Genomic DNA, 14,895 nt, shown 5'->3' with positions numbered 1-14,895 from the left:
ATCTAGGTGGTACAGTGGAAAGAGCACTGGCCCTACAGTCAGGAGGTTCAAATCCAGCCTCACACACATAACACTTACTCTGGGCAAATTACTTAACTCCAATTGCCTCACCCCCCCCAAGGAAATAAATTGGGATGAAAGGGATCCTGCCAAATTCCTTCTGTGACATAAATATGGTATTGATAAGTAAAGAAAGAAGAGATAAAACTTAGAAATAAATCTATATACCAATGTCCTTAAAATATATGCAAAAATATTGATTAAAAACTATAAACTACAAATTAATAACAAAATCCTAAAATCGGTTTTCAATAAATTCAGAAAAAGCTTTTGAAAAGACAAAAAATGTTATATTTGAAAATTAAAATACATAAGAAATATTGATTATTCCTTAATATGATAAATATTATCAATCAAAAACCACTAAGTACCATTATCTGATGTGAAACAGAAGAGCTTTTCCAGTAAGATTGCAAGAGCAATAAGAGAGGGGAAAAAAGTTGAGGGAGTGAGGCAATATTTTACTTAAAGAACCCTAAAGAGTTAACTAAAAATTTAATTGAAACAAAAACTTCAATTAAGTAGAATATAATATAAATCCACAAAATGTTGTGGATTACCAACAGGAAGAGGTAGAAAAATAAATATCATTCCAAATAATAATAGAATATATGAACCATCTTGGAGTTCAGTGACAAAGACACAAAAAGGAATTATATGAATGCAAGTACAAACCTTCTACAGAAATAAAGACAGCCTCACGATTGGATCATCCCAACCAAATAAAAACAACAATACTACCTAAATTGGTTTATAGATTCAGTACCATATCAACTACCAAAGTGTTATTATATAGAACTAAAAATTCATCTGAAGGAACAAATATATCAAGAATTTCAAGGGAAGTCATGGGGGGGATAAATGGCAATAAATCAACTTAGAAGTACAGATCCCATAATATACTACAAAGCAGTAATCATCAAAATTAATTAATTCTTGTTAAAAATGGAAAAGTAGATCTGTGGAATCAATTAGGGTCAAAAGACCTAGATCATAGATTCTCCTGCCCCACCCCACCCTCTGACAACTCCATCAGGGCTTACTTTCAAGACTTCCCATTTCTTGTTTACTTATCTCCACATAGCTTAGTAGATCAAATCACAATGAAATCACTATTTTACATTTAACAAATAAGTAAAAACACTTTATGATGCTATAATGTTTATTTCCCAATGAGACACATCTTTTCTTCAATGCTGTTTCTGTACTGTTTTCTTCGGGAGTATGTAAGCTCTTCAAGACCAGATAATGCATATATGTATATACACACATAGACAAATATACATATAATTTTAACAACTTATTTAAAATAGTATTTTCTTTTCTTGGATGACTGTTCTGTAGAGTCTAGGACATATTTTCACCAAAGTTACAACTGGTCAACTTTAAAACAACATCACAGGATTATAGAACCATACCACATCTAGAGCAAATCCCTAGGATTAGTTCTGTGAAGTTTGGATTCAATCAAAGCCCTGCACTTGAGGACTCAGAGGGCCACATGTGGCCTCAAGACCACAGGTTCCCCACCCCTGATCTAGAGCCAGAAGGGACCTCAGAGGCCAGCTAGTTCTAGTCCAACTCTTTCAATCTAAAAACTAAGGAAATGACTCGCCCAGGGTCACACTTAGAATAAGCATCAACTAATTCAACATGTTCGTGTTTAGATATTCCTAAATTTACTGAATTATTTTTGTTACGTTTTGTCTGACTTCAATGAACATTGTTTAACTGACTACTATTTACAAAGTACTATGTTTAGTGCTAGGGCTACAAAGACAAAACAAAAACAGTGTTTGACTTCAATGAGTTACATTCCATTTGGGTAAAATTTATAATATTTATAACTAAAAGAAATATTACATCATTATACCTTCCACACTGCCCCACAAAAAAAGAGTGGTCATAACTTTATCCCAAAGGCAATTGCCATGGCAGTCTGAACAGAATGATAATAATCATTTGCATACCAAAGAGTTATCTCTCACAGCCAAAAGACTAAGTTATATTTGAGACACAAGAACTCATTTGCTCAAATGTATGTGTACATTAGATATACATTAATTGGGTACTGTGCTTAAACTCTGCAAATTTTCTTTCAGTTATACTTTACATTTTGGTCACACACTAAGTTAAAAAGTCTATCATAGCCATTTTTATTTCCAGCTTTAACAGCTCTGTGAAATAAATTCAATGTTTTTCTCAACACATTCAATCAAGATCATACTAGATGCCATCTTAGCCCCAGAAATCTTCAAATTTATTAAGTTTAAAATGATGTGATCTTCAAGTCTCTTAATAGATTCTTAAAGAATCTTAATAACACAAAGTAGTGCATGTTGAGGTAATCTCAAAATTATTTAAGTAATTTGAAGTAATTTTATTAATTAATTAATATTAATTGATTAATAATTTAAAGTAAAATTATAATAGCTGTATAATAGGGAGAAGGCACAGAAGCTTTTAATATTAAATACAAAATAACAAATGGTGAACATCACACAATTTCAGATGATCATTATTTACAGTCTGTCTTTCCTGGAAAATTGTAAACTCCTTGAAAAATTCTGAAAAGAGACAGAGATGATAACCCATGATATATTGCATATATTTCTTCTTTACATAAATCTATGTCCTAAAAGTTAATCAAATGAAACTCTAGAGAAGTAATATGTTAATAGGATTGCTTTCCTTAAAAGTGAAGTCTTTCAGCCTTTTCCACTATAGTCAGTAATTTATCAAACTGCAAATAAAAGGAGCACAATTAGCAGATGAGTCTGATAGTCTTACCAAGTCAGATAAAGCTTTTGTCAATGACACGGATGAAAAATGCAGCCTCCCTTACAGACTATCCATTCATTTCCATTGGAAAGACCATTTAAGGACAACATTTTTGGCTTCTCTTTCTATTATCGATTCTATCTCCACCTTCCTGGAGCCCCTGATATTTATTTCCCTAACTTGTACATCATACTCTGATACGATGATAATAATAACTAGCATTTATATAGCACTTTTATGGTTTGCAAAGTGAGTTAAATTAGGCTTCTACAGAATGTTCTGGTCATCTAAATCTACCAGATTTCCTGACGTGAAATTATTATTTTCTCACCTTACAATGAAAAATGAATAATCTTTACCTTCTAATCTCTTCCTTCTATATTAAGTAGAAATGAGAATTTACCCTTCCCTCCTTTGTGCTAAAATCACAGAATGCCTAATGTATTTCCTCGCCAGAAACTCATCTGCTTCTCCTGATGACTTCACCCATTAGCACTAAGGCCCTGAAGTAACTTACAGCAACTATTCTCAAGAGAAACTCTTATAACATTTCTAATATCTAGCCCTAAAGGAGTTCACTGGTCAGACCACTAGAAATACTCTCTCAGCTACAACTCTAGAGGATGTCAATATGTCTTGCCTTCTAACCTCATCCCCTGAACACTCTAGTGCCAGCTATGATTCTTCAAAGAATTTTTTTTAAATCCTCTAGAGTTGAATTATCAGGAAAAATCTGATAGAATTCACTTGTAAATACATCTGGCACTGAAGATTTTTTCTTACAAATAAAACCAATACATCCAAGATTAGGAAGGAAGCAGAGAACTGGGAAAGTATTTTATCAGTGTCTCCAATAAAGGCTTAATTTCTAAAATGTATAGAGAACTGAGTCAAATTTATAAGAATACAAGTCATTCCCCAATTGATAAATGGTCAAAGGATATGAACAGGCAATTTTCAGATGAAAAAAAAAATAAAGCTATCTATAGTCAATATGAAAAAAAAGTTCTAAATCACTTGATTATAGGAATGCAAATCAAAATGACTCTGAGGTACCACATCATACCTATTAGATTGGTTAACATGACAAAACAGGAAAATAATAAATGTCAGAGATATGGGAAAATTGGAACAGTGATACATTGTTCGTGGAGTTGTGAAATGATCCAACCAGTTTGGACAGCAATTTGGAACTATGCCCACAGGGCTATAAAAATATGCATACCCTTTGACCCAGCAATAGCACTTCTAGGTCTGTATCCTAAAGGGATCATAAAAATGGGGAAAGGACCCACATGTACAAAAATATTTATAGCAGTTCTTTTTGTGGTGGAAAAGAATTGGAAATTGAGGGGAGGTCCATCAAATGGGGAATGGCTGAACAAGTTGTGGTATATGAATATAATGGAATACTGCTGTGCTATGAGAAATGATGAGTAGGCAGACTTCAAAAAAAACCTAGAAAGACTTACATGAACTGATGCTGAGTGAAATGTGCAGATCCAGGAGAACATTGTACATGGTAACAACCACATTGTGGAATGACTGACTTTGAAAGACTTGGCTCTTCATAGCAGTGCAAGAATCTAAGAAAACTCCAAAACACTAATGATGGAAATTGCTATCCACACCCAGAGAAAGAAATATGGAGTCTGAATGCAGATGGTAGCATACTATTTGTTTTTCTTTTCCTTTGTTGCTTTGTTTTATTGCTTCATTCTTCTTGGTTCCTCCCATTAGTTCCAATTGTTCTTTACATTATGACTAATGGGAAAATATCCTTAACATGAATGTATATGTACAGCCTATATCAGATTGTATGCCATCTTGTGAGGGGATGGGGAGGAAGAAGTGGGAGGGGGAGAAAATTTAAAACTCAAAATCTTATGGAAGTAAATGCTGAAAACTGAAAATAAATTAATTACAAAAAAAAAAGTTCAGGTAATGCTATATAGTGGCACCCATTCTAACTTCTCTCCCAGTTCCTTTTTTTTTTTTTTGCATTCTGAAGCATGGCATAGGACTACTGCATCCATTGTGGAAGAGGGGTTACATGTATTCTGTTTAGCCCAAATGGGCCAGAAGAGGACCCATGGGTAGAAGTTGCAAAGAGGAAAAAAGATAATCTTAAATATGGCTCATATACTTCAAGCTAATCGGACCCAGTTCCTTCAACTGAGCCTTATAGGATACCAATTCAAGACCCATCACCATGCTGTTGCCATCTCATGGAGGGTTTTAAGCATCTTTCTTAAATTGTGGATTTTAGAACTGAACCTAACATTTGAATGTGGACTGACAAAATGGAGAATAATAGGAATATCACCAGTTATGCCCCTCAATGCAATGAAAATTCCCATGAGCTTTTATGGTTTTCATATTAGGTTATTGACTCATATTTTTCTTGTGGTAGAAAACTTCCAGGTTATTTTCCCAGAGATTTAGCATTAGACTTCCCTTACCTTCTACTTAAAAAGCTAATTTTTTCATCCCAACTGTAAAACTTTACATTTATTTTTGTTGAGTTTAATCTTATTAGATTCAGCTCAATTTTCAAGGTACTTTGGGGCTTGACTTTTTATCAAATCTGTTGCCAATTCCTCCTATCATTGTACCTTTTGAAAATTCAATAAATATGTAATCTATGCTTTTATTTTCTCTAATTAATAAAAATGCTAACTAGCATAGGGCTGGGAAGAGATATGTTCAACTTAATCTTTTTTTTTCTTGGACGATTCAGCATCCTCACTACTGATATCACTTTTTTGCACTACACTGTAAATGAAGCCACAGGTACAGATGATATCGGACAAATAGCTGTCTGGGAACTGATGTCAAGGAAATGCCCTGAAATTTGTTTTCTTGATGAGAAAATGTTCCTGATGTCAGCTTGCTTTTAGGTTATTTGCTTTTTTCTCATAAAGGTAAAGTGATGGATGTGCAGCTGGGTGACCCTCTGGCAGTTAAATACTGCTGACTTCCAACAAAATAAATGATTGAATCAATGACCAAAATAGTCTTCTCCCAAGTGGTTTCTGCACCCAACAGAGTATCTTCCTCTTCACATTTGCTTTTAGCGTCCTTTGACTTCTGAGCAGCATTTGAAGCTTTAGCTATTACTTCTATATCACTAACCCGGAAGGCCACAGCTGCTCCTCTGCCAACTTGGGCTAACTCTTCAAGCTTATTCATTCCGATTTTGTTGATAGGATATGAAGAAGAGACCTGAATTCCTCTCAGGGTGTTTGACTAATGCTTATTCCCAATCCTATGTTGTCCTTATCTTCAGGATAAGATTTCAAACTGCAGTCATGAAGCCAGGCCACAGTTTCATCCCAATTCTCATGAAGATATGTCTTTTATGAAATTTTCAAGAACAAATATCAAATTGTATTTTTAATCATATGATATTGAAAGATCCATAGATCTTTCATGATGGGTTAGCTTTCTCACAACTTTTCTCCATTACAATTTATCTTTTCCCATCTTATGCAGAGCTTTAATCAGTGAGGTAATATTAGAGATCAAAAGGATGGCTCATCAAGGTAAGCTCTGCAATCACCCAGGAATAGAATATCTTTGCTGTCTCCCCAGGTAATCCAATAGTGTTCAAAGATTTGTGAAAGTAGGTCAAAAAGATGATGAAACTAGGTGAGGCAGGGGAAGCGGGGAGAAGGTCTTTGAGGTTTTTTTAAATTAATTCTGTAACTTATTCTCAATAAACAACAGGTCAATGTATTAACACATTTGATAACTGAGATAATTACATTTCCTGTCACTGAAGGTTTTATTTTATGAGAATTTGAAATGAGAATTCTTTCACTCATTCTCACTGTACTCTACACCCTTGTAAGGAGCTATGGTCTCACAACGAATAGTAATCATTATTTTTTCAGTGTTCATCTTACCCATTCTGGTGTCAGTTGCTTCCTGCAATACTGAACATTGGCCACATTGCCATGTCAGTATTTCACTAGCCAGGATGCCAGAATAACCGGACCTCCAACTTTCCGTAAGACTCAGACTATGAAGCTTCTTCTTTGAGTATCCATCATCATTGAATTTCTTACCAAAGTCACAGAATAGAGCAATTTCACTCACTACAAACTTATTGTTAAATTTCAATGGGGTCCTCCTTGCTACTCGACACTGTTTCTAATCTACCATTATTGATGCCTCATTTCCTTCATTTACCAGTATCTACTGTAAACTTTCTTTTCCCTTCTCTTCTCTCCTCTCTGCCAAATTCACTTCTCTAGGCTACACTTGTAATAGATGGCATTTGAAATACTGCTTCACTGAGAAGATCAATCAATTCCATTTGGCATAAATTACTTCAGTCCCTTTCCCTTCATTCCTCAGAATCTCTCAGCAAATGTAAATTACTTGAAGGTAAGATCTATTTTTTTCTGTTTATATTCTCCATCAAATAGCATAAAGTTATCTATGTGTTTAAGAAATTAATATTGCATCAATGAATAAATGACTCACTCTTTCATCCTTTCCTTAATAACAGAAAAGGAAGTACTCTGAATCCTTGATCTCATTTTCTCTTCTGCACTCCAGGATAATGTTCAAACAATCATATCCTGTCTCTTGCACATCTTTAATCTTTCCCTTATTGCTGATTTCTTTTCTATATAATTATAAACATAGACATGCATGGTTATCTCCAATTTAAAAAAAAAAGGATTTCCCTAATCTTTATAACCCCTTCAACTATTATTACACCTCTCTTCTCCTCTCAACTTCAATAATTACTGAAAAAAAATGTTTGATAGACCTGCCTTCATCACTTACCATCTTCCCAGTTCCTTACAATCTTTCACCACAAAGACTACCAAAATTATTCTTTCAAAGTAATCAACTATTTTCTTTCTAATTACCAATTCCAATTCTAGCATTGCTTCAGTCTTGGCAAAAGTTTCAGGACACTCAAGACGGATGTCTGCTTGTTCAGGCAGAAATCACACAAATGTCTCACAACTTTAGCACCCTGAGGAATTTTCCCTATATCTGAAAACACATGGAAAGGGAGTTGATGTGACTCATAGATGAGTCCACCACGTCTAAAGGACTATGAATATCTGCACTCCAGGAAGGCTCAAAGAAAATGTGCACTAGTCCAAGAAAAATATGCTGGAAATGAGGTATCCCAAAAGCTGCCCTGGCAGAAGAAGCAGAGCCAGAGCCTAGGAGAATGGGAAACACAGACGAAGCCAGGTCAGCCGTCACAACTTCAGTGCCCACTTCTGCGACTGAGGATGTGTATGGATTGTTAGTGAGGTATATTGTGATGTATGCTCTGTTGGTGATGACCACACACTCCCAGCCCCAGCATTAGGCCCACAGAGGGAACCTAAACAAGTCTCACTCTCCTAGCATTTAAAGTAAATCCATCTTGCTATGTTTTGCTGTCTTTTTCCTACCCAAACAATTCTATTTCTTTAAAAAATTAGGTTTCTTTAGCTTTCTATTTAATTTTTTTTCAAGTATGTCAAAGATATTCACTTTCTCCACCTGTGAAATCACTTTCTACCTCCTATGTTTACTCCATTAAGGTAATTTTGGACTATACTTTTCTTGGCATATCCAATCAGTTATGAAGTCCAGTTAGGTCTACCTCCGTAACATCTCTAGCATCCATTCATTCTTTTTTCACTTTACTTTGGTAAAATCCCCATTCTCACATATAATCCCACCACCCCCTGCCTTAAGTGCTTCAAAAGCATCCTAACCAGTCTAACTGCATGCATTTCTTTCCTTTCTAATCATCTTTCATGACACTTCTAGAATAATGTTCCTTAGTCATCAGTCTGAAATCATTAGTTACTCAGGATTTGCTTCTTCCCCACTAGAGATAGTTCCCTTTGATCACTTTTGAGTTCAGCATCATTTCTATAAGAGCTGACACCCTACTACCTAAGATGTTAAACACAATATATGTATATTAATAATCAGGAGTTTGACTCTCTTCACATTTCAAGTAAAATGTGGTTTTCATTTGATTTTTGTTTAATTTAAGGAAGTGGATTGTGCAGCATGGCTTTCTCACTCACATTATTTTCATGGCAGTAGAATTTTGAATAATCATACAAGATAAATTACCTTGAAATATACTAGCTATGGTAACATATTATTTTCCTCCAAAGGTTTGGTATGAAGCTAAAAATGTAGAGCTCTGAATTTATAGACTAATCAGCAGTGTATTGAAATGCATATGAAGAATATCAAGAATTTATATAAATGAATATTTAAATATTATAAGATCATGTATAACGAGATAAAGAAGCAACTCATGAAGTGATCATTATTTCTTCCCTATTGCAGTGTTTCAAATTCATTATCAAATGGACACAAAATGGAGTGTGGTAGTTGAGAAATGATTTTCTCAACTAGAAGTCAACATTTTATAGAAAGACGTGCTTTATATCTGGGTTGCAGGAAACAATTTTCTTGTGGTAGAAATGGCCTAATAAATTCAAATCATCATTGCCCGTCCATCTTGTGAATCATGCAAACTTTACTGTTATTGAATGATAATGACTATGTGTTTAGGTAATGGTAAGTATATTCCAACATAGCAATGAAAACATTGTAATGTTTTACTTGAAAATTCACCCTATGGACTTTTTCTTTGTAATAGAGAAACTCAAATTCCTGACACTTTTAAATTCCATCCTTATTCTTAATAAAGATACGTCTTGCCACCATAAATTTGTAACTTTGAAGTCTAGAAGTATATTTGGGATAAATTTGCTAGTATTAAATAAAATATAGTAGAGATGGGGGGTACACCAGTACTCTCCAGGTGAGAAAACAGTTGAAGTGGATTATGGGAATGCATAAATGCATAAAAGTAGTCTTGATTACTCTGCCACTAATTAAAAACAACATACAAAAACCAGTGCAAACCATCCACCACTAACATTGTGATTGCAGACAAGATGGTTTAGCTGAAACAAAAGGCCTGAGAAATGTCATCTTGGTATTATTTAGGAGGGATGACTTAGTTCTTGGTTCTGGATTGAAATTTGCAACCATAGGCACAATGTTGTGTGGTTCTATCTCCTCATTAGACTTTTGTGCGAATTTCTCAATACATTCGGTCTAAGGAATTTTAACCACCAAAATGATCTATATCTTTGTGTATTTTGTGTAGAGTAAGAATCTCTGCATGTTTTAAGACAGAATGAGAAACCAGAGGAGGTTACTATCAAGAAAAGAACTAGTGGTGTTGAGATTGACTCCAGATTTGACTATATATTATTTACTCTTATTATGGAGTGTTCTTTTAGTATGGTGTTTTCCTCTGTCATTAGTAAAAATTATATACTGAAGTATTTCTGGCTTTTGTTTGTTTGGAAAAAGTGTTAGCTATGGTGTAAGAAGACATGGAAACAAAACCTGCTTCTGCTACTTGCTACTCATAAGATTTTCAATGAGTCAGTTAACCTCTCTGTGTCTCAGTTTCCTCATCTATAAAATCCTCATCTATAAAATCTACAAAAAGATAACCTTTTATTGTCTTTTCCAGATCAAAATCAATGATCTCTTTAAAAGTCTTATGTACTATAACTAACCTGAAGCTACCTTTACAAAAATCCACAAGTAAGTACTGTGGAATATACAAAACAATGAGCACACTATAAATTCTTTTATCCTATCTTTTCCTAGACTCCAAACTAGACCTCCAACCTGAATGATAATCATAAAATTATAATGCTAGAAGGAACCTCTGAAATCCCGTAGTTCAGAACCTATTATTTGACCTATGAGGAACTAATCAGAAGACAAAAGAAAGTGATATTCCCAATGTCACATAGCTGGTTGGGTGTAGAACTCTATAAATAGACCAAAATGTGTAATTTCTAATTCAAAATTCCTTCTACTGTACTACATTAAATATATTTTTGCACAAGCTCCTGATACAAAGTATCTCTATACCCTCTCCATCATTACAGAATATGTATTTGTATACATGTCATATAGACTTAAGTTCCTGAGTTTACATTATAGGTTGCTCAAATACTATGTCAAGCCTTTCAAACTTCTCTGCAGATGATCTGAATTTCTAACATATTTGGATCATTCCAGTTAAATATAAATGAATCTGGATATGTGATCATATGGAAGCATATTTCTAGGATATAGTGATGCATATATAATACCAGGATATGTTTCTGTAGAAGGCAGAGTTGGCTGCCAAATGTATAAGATAATTCAAATGTAATTTTTAAATCAACACTTAGTAGGATAGGCAGGTTAACTTAAAAGGAAAACAAAAACAAAAAGGAAAACAAAACAAAAAACAATCTCCTCTAATGGCTGGATCTAACTCAGGCCAGTCTTCTAGTAGTTTAGTTTTGATAGTAGAACAAAATGAGACACTTATATGCCTTCGACAATTCACAAAAATAGATTTGCTTAGACATAGTAGGAGGAAAATATTCAAAAAAGATAAAGGAAACAAAGTAGAAAACACAATGTCAATTATAGTCCAAAACAAAAGAAGATGGGAAGATAACATTTTTCTTCAGTAACTCCTGCAAACGAGGATATCTAATAATAAGTCCTGGATAGACAATTACTTTAGTGACTCCCTGAAAATGTATAAGTAATCAAAATATTTTCAGGAAGATGCATAACTTATATTACCAGCAAGCATTGTCATGGAAGGTTGAGTTTGAGATTTCTATTCTCTTCTCCCTTCAGGAAAGGCAAAGAAATTAATCCTCTCAGGCTTTGTATGCCTTCTCCCTGGGGGTTGGTCTAGGTTGTGCCTTTCTTTTAACTATTACCTCTTCTTCTTGCCCTACTGCTACCCCCTTCCCTCTCTCCTTCACTCTCCCTCACTCTCTCTTCTGCCCCTTTCTCTCCCCTTCCTAAAAGTAAGCTATTTGATCTAATCTGGTGTGACTGATTAACGAGATATGTAATAGTACATATTTACATATTTATTTACACTACAGTATAAAAATAGCAGAAGGGACCTTGTGTACCTTGTATATTCCTCAGGTAAACAAGGTCCCTTCTGCTATTTTTATAGCATATATGTAAGATTAAATTAATGAAATTATAATAGTTCAGAGTCTCATCAGTTAGGAAGAAATAAGTGTTTATCTCTATGCCCTAACTGAAAATTTATGTATTTCCTGCTGACCTCTGACTTCATCCATTCCCCTTTTCTCAGCACAAAGTACATAATACAAGTATCCATGACCAATCTTGGGTTTCTTGATGTATAAAGCAAAATTAGGATACAGAAAATGGCTTAGATAAATAAATGAATTTTGTAATAGCACCTATTAGACATGAGAAGACAAATTTGGGGAAAGAGATCACCCATTGGTTCTTCCCTCAGTCTTTGAGTAGGTGATCCCCACCAGTAGTAGCATTAATCTGATTTCTTTGTTCTAAAATATTTTGCAAAAGCTATTATCTCTCTGCTCTCTGTTCTAGCTCAGTTATTCTCTCTTCTCTCTTGTCCCTCAGCTGCCCCTCTAGGTCTCCATTGTTGCTGCTGTTTGGCTCCCATCATCCCAGGCCATTTCTCCTTTTCTGTCTTTTCTCAGACTAAGTGTCTGCCTCAAAAATCCCAGGCATGACTCTCAAATTCATCTCTCAACTCGAAGATCATTTATAGCCTTCTCTAAACTTTGACCAAGAACTTAGAGAAAATGCTTTTCTTTTTAAACTTCAAGTTGAGATTCCAGTCTTATAGCCCTATTACCCCCCCAAAAAAAGCTATAACCCAAGGAACTACTCTTATTACTGGCCCCCGAGTTAATCACACCTGATTTTAGGTATCCTATGAATTAGAGTCCTCTCCAAACCATAACTCACAAGTACCTACCAATGTGGAAAAAACTGAAAAAACACACACACACACATACATATATTCCACATTGGTAGGCATGGAATGTATGTGTGTGTGTGGTTTTTTTCAGTGATAAAGATGAAATGCTCAATTCATAATAAGGCATTTTAAATAGCAAGATAAAATAATACGATAAAATTCTCGCAAAAAAACTTAAATCCACTCTTCCAAAAATTCAACCAACAAGAATTTATTTGTTGACTATAGTATTCCAGGCACTAGAAATAAAAATTAAAAAGTGGGAGTTCCTACTTTCAAAGAGTTTACTTTCTACTGAGCAGAAATACCATATGTAAAATAGATTGATCTCAAGCTGGACTTGAACTGTGAATTTATAGTATAGTTACATGGTAGCTACTTGAAGACCTCCACTGATGACTTCTACATCTTTTGGTATTTTCATTTTTTTTTAATTGCACAGTTATATTTTCATTACCTTAATATATCATGGTAAATTATCCTGACATTCTACAATTATTGGGCAAATAGATTTTTTGTTAGCTATTCAAATTAAAGTTCTTATTAATAGATATATGAATGTATTTAAAGATAGGAATTTCTTATTAACAACATTCATATGTATATTATATATATGTATATATTTCTAGCAATAGAATCACTAGGTCAAAGGACTCTTGATAATAAGGGTCATTGAGGATGGATTGCCACAGAAAGTTACTGTGCCTGAGGCTAGAGATCATCACAGGAAGATACTGTAAGTTTTCTCTAATTTGATATATATTCAGTTTTTGAGGAAAGTAGAGGGACTGACTAAATGACTTCTCTGTGTCTTTTCCAAATCTATGATGCTGCAAAGATGTCAGAGAAAGACACCAGGCTGTGACGTATTGTGGGCAAGTGGGCCAAGGGTCAATAGCCTTTCAGAATTCTCCAGCTGCTGAGTAGTTATTATTTTGCATAGGACAAAGGAGCTGCTTGGATGAGTTTAAAAAAAAAAAGTTTTCTTACCAAAGTGTTTCTCAATCCCTTTTTTGATATGGAAGAGTAGGGTTTGGAGCAGATTTAACTTTCCCTAAGAAACTTTAAGGGTTTCTGATAATATTGGATGAAAGTTGAACTGATACCCATGGGAAATGGTAAAAATGACTTTAAACAACTTCAGGGATTTAGAATGTGTGCCTGTAGAAATGATTTTCAGACATTTTTGATCACCTTCCCCATTGGTTAAAAAATAGTTTTAGAATGTATCCCCAGCAGATGAATACTTATTTTTAAATTAAATGCATGTGGTTTTTGAGTCATTTCAATTGTGTCTGACTCTTTGTGACCCCATTTGGTGTTTTCTTGATAAAAATACTTGGCAAAGATGACATTTCCTTTTCCAGCTCATTTTACAGATGGGGATCTGAGGTAAACAGGGTTAAGTTACTTGCCTAGGGTCACACAGCTAGTAGATTCTAAGCCCAGTGCTCTATCCACTGAGCCACCTAAATGCCCCTTAAATGCAGGTACAACTATACAAATATGCTATGGATATTATCAAACCAATATAAAACTGAAATTAAAAAGAATGAAGAGTATATTAATGATTTTTTTTGTTCTCACAAAATATCACTAATATAATTGTTAATATTATTGATACTCCTTAATGACATTTTGTGCAAGCAATGTGATTTAATAGACTTCATCATTTGAAAACAAAAACTTTCTCTAACAGTTTGAGGTACTATGGTTTGAAAGTCTGTTTTTTTGGGGTTTTTTTGTTTTGTTTTGTTTGTTTTGCTTTTTGGTGAGGCAATCAAGGTTAAGTGACCTGCTCAGAGTCACACAGTTAGGAAATATTATGTGTCTGAGGTTGGATCTGAACTCAGGTCCTCCTGACTTCAAGGCCAGAGCTCTATCCACTGCACCACTTAGCTGTCCCTGAAAGTTTGTTTCTAAATGCAGGTTATTCCAATATTTGATTTTAATGACTCTAATAGATGGAGGAAAAGATACTTTCTCAAGACAAGTAACTCCAAATATAAGAATCATATCATTGCTTAAACTTATTAAGTTATGATAATAACTTTTTTAAACCCTTATACCAATTATACATAGTTTTTTGTTGAAATTTAGCTATTAAATATCCAGCACCCCTAATTTAAATGTTTTGTTTTTACAAACTAACTGAAAGATGTTTTATTTTCATATTTTTAAAAGATAGTTTCAAA

This window comes from Phascolarctos cinereus, unplaced genomic scaffold, assembly GCF_003287225.1.
Source record: "Phascolarctos cinereus isolate Bilbo 61053 unplaced genomic scaffold, phaCin_HiC Scaffold_9;HRSCAF=440, whole genome shotgun sequence".
Lineage (NCBI taxonomy): Eukaryota > Metazoa > Chordata > Mammalia > Diprotodontia > Phascolarctidae > Phascolarctos > Phascolarctos cinereus.
This window is presented reverse-complemented; position numbering follows the sequence as displayed.